This window comes from Papilio polytes, unplaced genomic scaffold, assembly GCF_000836215.1.
Source record: "Papilio polytes unplaced genomic scaffold, Ppol_1.0 DF824157.1, whole genome shotgun sequence".
Lineage (NCBI taxonomy): Eukaryota > Metazoa > Arthropoda > Insecta > Lepidoptera > Papilionidae > Papilio > Papilio polytes.
Genome location: NW_013525047.1, coordinates 479,344 through 488,027, shown reverse-complemented (window position 1 = coordinate 488,027; position 8,684 = coordinate 479,344).

Sequence of the window (8,684 nt, the reverse complement as noted above, 5' to 3'; positions counted from 1 at the left end):
TCGGATGGTAAATGCAAACGCGGTGAGCGTCTGTTCCTTATCTTATCGGGTTTATTTACCTGGAGTCAAGACAAGTGCGATCTGTTTGACGTTGTGATTTATTAAGCTATTTTTACTTTGGGCAATTATGTTATTAAGATGAAATTTTGTATTGAATAAGCTGAATTGAATAGCGTCATGCGACATTTAATCTCATGCTTACTGTTATGACGTCAAAAATCACTATCTATGTTTATTTTTACAATTTGCATAGTATAGATTTGTTATGAATTTAAAAGTACAATGTAAGGTATTATTGCTTTTATTTCAATATACAAATGTACTTTATATATCTTTTTCATACGCATAACCCAGTTGTCTTATGTGTGTGTTCCATCAAAAAATATTCTGCGCTAGCAATGTAAACAAGAACGATAACATAATACGGAATCTACTAAAATAGATATAAGCGACATTTTGTTGTCATAATTAGTAAATATGAACGCGCTACCAACATCACGCAAAAACGCTCATGCAATTTTTAAATTTCAACTATTAATCTAAAAGAAAGCCACTGTAAAACTGTAGAATTGTTAGTTACACAAATGTCTTATTTACGATATTGTCAGCGACATTTGCGTACCAGTGACGGAATGTCAGGCCAATTGTAAAGACACTGGTGGCGCGCAAATATTTACGCCCCCCTCTCCTAAACCCCTCTCGCGTAAGCCCCTCTAGCATCACAAACACTTCGCAATCATTGTCACATCACCTCGACACGTGTCTCAGTATCATTTGTTGTCTTTTATTTGTGTTTTCACTTAATGCGGCAATTTATTCAGTTTTATATGTATTTAAGAATACAACTCGAATTACTTGACACAGACAGATTATGTTTTGTTTCGTTTTTATTAGCAACTAACTGTTACCTGCGACTTCGTCCACCCAATATTAAAATAACAAAGTTGCCTATAATATGCCCGTCTATGTCAGCTACCCTTCAGTGAAATCGGTCCAGCGGTTTCGGAGATTACCCTGAATTAACGCGGCTTGCGGACAGACCGACAGACAAAAAAAAAATTAAATCGACTTTCGTTATCAGCAACACGAATACATCATCTTCCCGAAATCTGGAATTTCTCTTTTAATATTACAAACAGACACTCCAATCTTATTAGTTATATTTTTTTTTATAATAACTATAAGGTGGTAAACGCCACCTTAATACACCGAAATAGAAAGCGACCGCTGCCTGTAAACATCCATAAATGCAGATGCGTTGCCTACCCTTAATTGACGGAGGAGACGCACATAAAGAGTACATTTCCCCTTCCTATGCATATAGATATAGACAAAATATGAAAACATCACATTTCTTGCAAATCTCTTTGAACATTTCATTAATTTCTACTTCAGTAGGTCTCAACTAATTTATTAACACTTTCTATCGGAATCCAATCCGTTACCCATTGTAAGCTTGTACACAAACGGGTCACCAGCCAGTCCAACAATTTCTCCTAAAGATATTATCTATGACAGTAATGATACAAACATACTATATTGTATTATCCAAATCTATATGCACTAATAATCAAATGACAAGTTTCATAAAAGCGGGCGTACACCTTTGACTAAACTATCGCACGACTGTTGTGCGATTGTCGTTTGTTTAGCAGCCAATTCAACTGTTCATAACTAAGAATCGAATAGTATGCGCTCATATACATAGATATCAAAGCCCTTAGTGTTGGTTTTTTGTCGTTAGAATATCGTATACATGTCGTTAACTAAATACGTTATACTAACCCGTATAAAACTGTAACATTATTTTATTTTGTTATAAGTTTAGTAATAATGTGAAAATAATTGAGAGAAAAACAAATGAATTGCCTAATTTCTTGTTAAATAAATATAATAATAAAAATATGTTCGTATTTATTACTTATTGAGGCATTTACATTATTTAATTTAGAACTATATATCGTAGATTATTTGATATTTGTCTTAATAGAGCCAAAACAGACAGACCTACAAGTCCATCATAAGACCTGTTGTATTGTATGGATCTGAATGTTGGGCTACCAAAGTTGCGGATGAAATTGCATGTGGCTGATATGCGTATGTTAAGATGGATGTATGGTGTGACAAGAATAGATAAAGTCAAGTATGTGTATATTAGAGGAAGTTTGAAAGTAGCGCCAGTGGTGGAGAAATTGATAAGCAAAAGGTTAGCGTGGTATGGACATGTTATGCGACGAGATGGGGACATAAACCAGAAAGTGTTAAGAATGAATGTGGATGGCTACAAAGGAAGAGGTAGACCGAAGAAAGTATGGATGGATTGTGTGAAAGAGGATATGCTTAAGAAAGGAGTGGATTCAGGTATGACGGCTGATAGAGATGTATGGAAGAGCAGCACACTGTGCCGACCCTCCATAAGGGATAAGGGTAAGTTGATGAAGATAGCTAAAATCTATCTTAACCAATTAATAATATCGTTACGTGGTCGTCTAGTATAAAAGGAATATGCAAAACGAGAAAGTAATAATAAGATTGTCGAACAAAGTGTACCAGTTGAGCGACTGCCAGACTGAGTATTAGCGACGTGCAACCAATCTGCCGGAAAATTACAAACATTAGCTGCAACTAATTAGCGAATATAAATACCTTCATATTTTAATGAGCTTTCATATTTATAAATGAGGAAAGCTTGAATTACGTAAAATGTATTAAATAGCCGGGAATTCAAGTAACGTGAAAATTTTTAACTCAGAATCGACAGTCGTAAATAAAAATTCTGATCTAAGCGCGTTTCAGTCGCCTTATTTATTTCTAGCATACGCAAAGAACTTAGTTTTATTTTTTTCCGCAATATCGCTAGTTTATCTAGATAGATATCTCTTCTTTAAAATATAATCTTTAAAAAGGTTGCTAAACGAGCCAGAATAAGTTATTGAAGACGCCTATGGAAATTTAACACATCTATACTATTATAATAAAGCGTAAACACACACTTTTTTGTTGCCTAAGATGTCAGCTATTACAGCATATTTATGAATGATTATTTTTTTAATAAAAAGACCTACACTTACGTTACGCTTTAGGCTATATATTTTCACGCCATTAAACTCAGGGTAAATATTTTGGATAAAAACCTTAATGTGGGAAAGAGACCACAAGTTGCTGCCAACATCAAGGAAGCAAGATTGTCATCATGTCATGTCATTTTGACATTTGCTATTGACAATTTGACAAATGTAAACAATAAAATAAAATTTTTATAATTACATGCGGATAAAGCTGCACGGGAACAGCTAGCCTATGTTATAAAATGTATAGATTTTTACTTTTGCATTTTTGTATTAAAATAACTCAAAAACTACTAAACTGATTTTAAAAATACCATCAATTTGAGATTGAATGAAATTCTTTCACCATTGAAATTTACATTATCAGTGAGTAATATAGGCTACGTTTTTTATATTATTTTATAATTTCACGCGGACGAACAACAGCTAGTGATCAGGCTGTAAGTGAAAGTTCCAAACCTTAAGATAATCTCATAAAGAACCCAATAACCATTATAGGTTCTACTTCTGTTGTCAAGGTTACTAGAGTCCAATTTTAAGGTAAAATCAACATCGTATAGATTTAAATATAAAATTTCTCGTATACCAGGAGTTCATAGACTAGTCTGCATCTATGCCATTGACTTTGAGTATCAGTGTCAAGTCTGGGCGTATCGACGTCGCTATCTCCGATCGGCAGACATCGGGCTGACGGGTGCGTTGGAGCGGGGAATCGAATCGACGACCGTGCCCTGACGCTGTGTCGCCGATAGCAAGCCTCCGCGACACCACGTCAAGGCCGATAACGCAATTCAATGCTTTGATGCTACGAGTAGACTCTATTACAAGCTAGAGTTGAAACGCATGTGTAGGACTTTAGTACGCTTACTGAATAAAGGCGGGAACACATGCCAGTTAAATAGTAAGGAACTTTCCAGTTCAAAAACAGAACAGGTCACAAAATCAAATGTCATGCTATCTACTAGAATGCTAGTTACTGGTATGCCAGTTAGTGTATTCCCGCTTGTATATGGTACGTGCAACTTGAAATTTTTATTTAGGTCTAGCTATCGCCTGTGACTCCGTCCGCGTGGAATTAAAACGAAAGTGCCTATGTGTTCTTCCAGACTAACCTCTACGTCTATGCCAAACAACTCTTAGAAACATCCATCCATCTAACTTTTACATTTATAATATGACTAGCTATCGCTAGCGACTCCGTATGCGTGGAATTAAAAAAAAACAAAAGTGAATAGCCTATGTGTTCTTTCAGACTATCTTCTACATCTGTACCAAATTTCATCAAAATCCGTTCAGCAGTTTAGGCTACAAACTCTAACAAACATCCATCCATCTAACTTTCGCATTTATATCATTAGTATGCGTTTAATGTGGTTTACCATATAAAAGTAATATTAAGATATTACTAAGAAGCGATAAAACGTCAATTAATATACTCAGAAGAATGTCTTTTCTCCGCAAACTGACATTTAATTTATCGTCCATCAAGGAAGGGTTTGATGAAAACAAATATGTAACAACTGAAATACAACAGACTATAATTGTTTATGATACAAGCTTTGTTGCCAAAGATAATGTAAACCAGATGTGGCTAAAATGCGGAAGAACAGTTAATACGAAATATAAATCAGTTCAGTGATAAATGAGAATTATATAAGACTAGCTTTCGTCCGCGATTCTGTCCGTGTGCAAATAAAAAAAGAAAAATAAGTAGCATATGTGATGTGCCAGACTATATACATCTATGCCAAATTTCGTCGAGATCCGTTTAGCAATTTAGGTTCGTTCATAATTCATAATTTCATGCGAGTGAAGCCGCACTGGAACACCGCCGCACAGGGTCCCATCCCATAGTAAAGTGTTTTTTTTTTAAATTTACTAGTACAGTATTGTATTGTATGTTTATATTTACTTGACTCATTGGTGTAAACAATCTTACTAATATAATAAATACGAAAGTTTGGATGGACAGATGGATGGATGGATGTTTGTTAGAGTTTGTAGCCTAAACTGCTGAACGGATCTGGAAGAACACATAAGCTACTTACTGTTGTTTTATTTTCATGCGGACGGAGTCGCGGGCGAAAGCTATATACAATATTGACGGTAGCGTGCGAAAGATTCGTGTCTCGTAATTTAATGGACTGTGTGAAATTTCGATTGGGCGTGTGATTGAACCGCTAGAAAATAACCGGTCCACCTCGCCTACCTGAACACTCTATTAATTATGTACTCTATATCCATGATCTTAGTTCATTTAAATATATTATTGTCTAGTGAAAACAGATGTATTTAATCCAGATACCAAAGGTGACACCAATCCGTGATTTTTGAGATTCGAATACTTACTACCGATGCCGGAGGCCCAGCTTTAGTCCCTTTTCCTTACCAACCTTTCCCTTATAAGAAAAGGATGGGAAGGGAACGTGGATTTAACACTGGAGGAGACGCGTAGGAAGGCAAAATGTCCTATTTATGTGCGTTTCTTCCTTCGTCGATTAAGTGAAGGCAACACATTAGCTATTGCAAATACTTATGGGCAGCAGTCGTTCGCCATTTTGGCGAATTCAGGTAGCCGCTTGCTCCTGTGCCACCACATGAAATAAAAAAAAATCCTATAATTTTAGAATTTCTGACTATCCATTCATCTGTATGAAAGTTTTAATCTTTGACAAGGTTAAAAAAAATACTGGATTTCATTCCAAGCTTGTAATCAAACAATAGCTCTGACTTTAAAAGGTAAAAATCGTGTACAAAATGCAACTTTGATTGTAATTCAAATACGTTTATACTGAGCGGTCGTAAACATGTTATTTCTGGTTCGTTTACATTCAGATTCCTGCAGCCCCTTGAAGGTGCACTGGCCTTGCTTTATCATCCGCGTCATAGAGTAAATACCCCGATATATTCAGACGGACCGACATAGACTAAATACTGCAGACGCGACGACCCGACTCAGACTAAATAATTCTGACGCAGTGCAATGGACTGATATAAAAGCGTTTCACTTTAGACGTGGTATAAACGCTCTTGTATATACATACAGGAATTTGCTAAGTATGATCATATGCGCTTTATAAATAGACTAGCTTTCGTTCACAACTCCGTCCGCGGGGAATTAAGAAAAAAGTTATTAGCCTATGTGTTCTTACAGACTATCCTCTACACCTGTACCAAATTTCATCGAAATCCATTTAGCTAACAAACATCCATCCATCTAACTTTTGCATTTATAATATTACAAAAACGTATACTAAAATATCTTTATTATTATCATTTTGTGAATTTTTCTTAACATCGTTACGCTTATTTTCTTGATAAAATGATTTTTTAATAATGGCATATTTTTAATTTATTTTTAACTTCACATTCCTATAAATAAAAAGAGAGTTGCATTTATAAATGACCGCGCACTATAAAACTGCAAACTGTTGGTTGTAAAACGAATGTCGATCAAATTCCAGCATTTTATATGCACTGTGTTGCACAGATATCAGAATGTTTTAGACATGACGAATTATTACATAATATTCAAACGCAGTATATATCATTTATGTAAATAACTTTTCTAATATTAATTTAGCTAGTTAACGTTGAACCCGACATTATTTATGTTAATGTTTTCTACAAATTTATTTAACTCCCGAAAACAATTCAAGAATTCGTGTTTTTGTTATCATGTTCTGTTTTAAATTGATCTTATACAACAAATAAAGCAGTAAAATAATTAAACATTTATTTACATGTCTTGTTTTTACGGCTATTCATAAATTTCAAAACTTTTCATTTCGCACGCGCCGATTCGCTAGGAGTGGGAGGGGTTTAGGCAATAAACCGCCATTGTTGTGGGCACGGGCCGGCTTGCAGCGCCATTTGTACAAAGATTAATAACGCAGATGTGACAACTTTAATCTGTTTTAGATTTTATACCTACAAGTATAATGTTTTAAAAATTGTGGTAATCTACGTAGTGTTATCTTTAAACTGACTGCGATTTTATATAAATTATTGGAGATATCGTGTATCAGGAAGATATCTGTAGATATCGGGTGTTTGTCTTAACCGGGAATCGAAGCAAGACTTAACACTTTAGCAATAAACATACTAACATCATTTGAAAAGTATCAAATATCTTCGTTAAACTATCGGCAAAGTTGTCCCGTGCGGGTCAATAGAATTATACACAGACAAACTTACATAAATTAACACATTCTACAAAACTATGAAAGTCTATCTGTATGGCTTAAGATTCTCTATTCAAGATAAGTGTATGCTTTAAAGGATTTTCTACGTTATGTTCATCAAATAAGGTGCTAAATGGTACTTATAAAAATATTACAATATATAAATATACAATATAATGCAGATATATTTTTACAGGCGCATTAATAACGCCATTTCGAAGTCCTGAATTGAAATAATTTAACTAAATAGTTAGTTTTTTGTTTAGCGTTCAGCTGATAATTACAAACTAATTTTGTATACAATTTTACAATTTTAAACGAAATCTTTTGTTATTGTTTTAATTCCTTTTTATCATTTATAAAAACTCTACGTTTAGCAAATAGGTTATAGTTGCTATTAAATTAAATTGCAGTTGACATTCCTACAGGCGCTCTGGAGTTATAGATGTTTTTTGTAAACCATTTTTTTTCCAATTCTGTTTACCTTACGATTGGCTTTTAACCAACAAAAATTGCTCACATCTTAATACATAAAATAAATTAAACAAAGCCATACTTAAAGCACTATATCACGTCACAATAAATGGTTGTAGTTGATGATAAATTGTTACAGATTGGGAAATTCTGAACTGTATTCAACATTGGCAAGGCTTTAAAAGTCATACATCATAGAAGTTGAACTCCAGACAGGGGTAGCCATAGTTTATCTCCGTCTAATTACTTAGGGTTGTCCACAATACACACATCACAGCCAATAAGGTTAACAACTTTATGAATCTTTAGAGCCTAGTGAAAGTATAAATTGATTTTTTTCGATTTAATAATTAAATTGTCAGAGTGTTATGGAACGACAGAATGCTTTATATTTATATAATTGATAAAAAGGCTATAAACCATGAGAAAACATAATTTAATTCATGGTTTGTTTTGTTTCTTCCAGATGTTGACCATTGAAATATTTGAAAAATTCGATCATTATTTTTGTGACAGCCCTGACCAGTGACGTATCCATGCATGCCAGAGGGTTGTAGTTCATAGATCACAACCCTGCCACGACCTTAAAGGATAAATCTCAGCTTATTAGCGCTTCACAGATTCTAGACTTCTTATGAAGAATCGTTTCGCAAGAAAAAATAGCTTTTTAAGATTTGATTTGATATTGGTTTATATTTTCTGTGCTATAAAAATATTTAGTAAGTATTTTACAGTATAAGCAGATTAAAAAAATTAACTAGCTATTTCCCGCAATTTCGTACCCGCGGTATTTAAAAAAACAAATATCTTGCATGTTCTTCCAGACTGTTCCGTTTCGATTATACAAACATCCCTCGAAACTTAGGAATAATATTTGTTATAGTGTAGTTAACTTAAGTTAATCAACTTATAAGTTACTAACTTAATAAGTTAATCAACTATATGTTAATCTCTAATT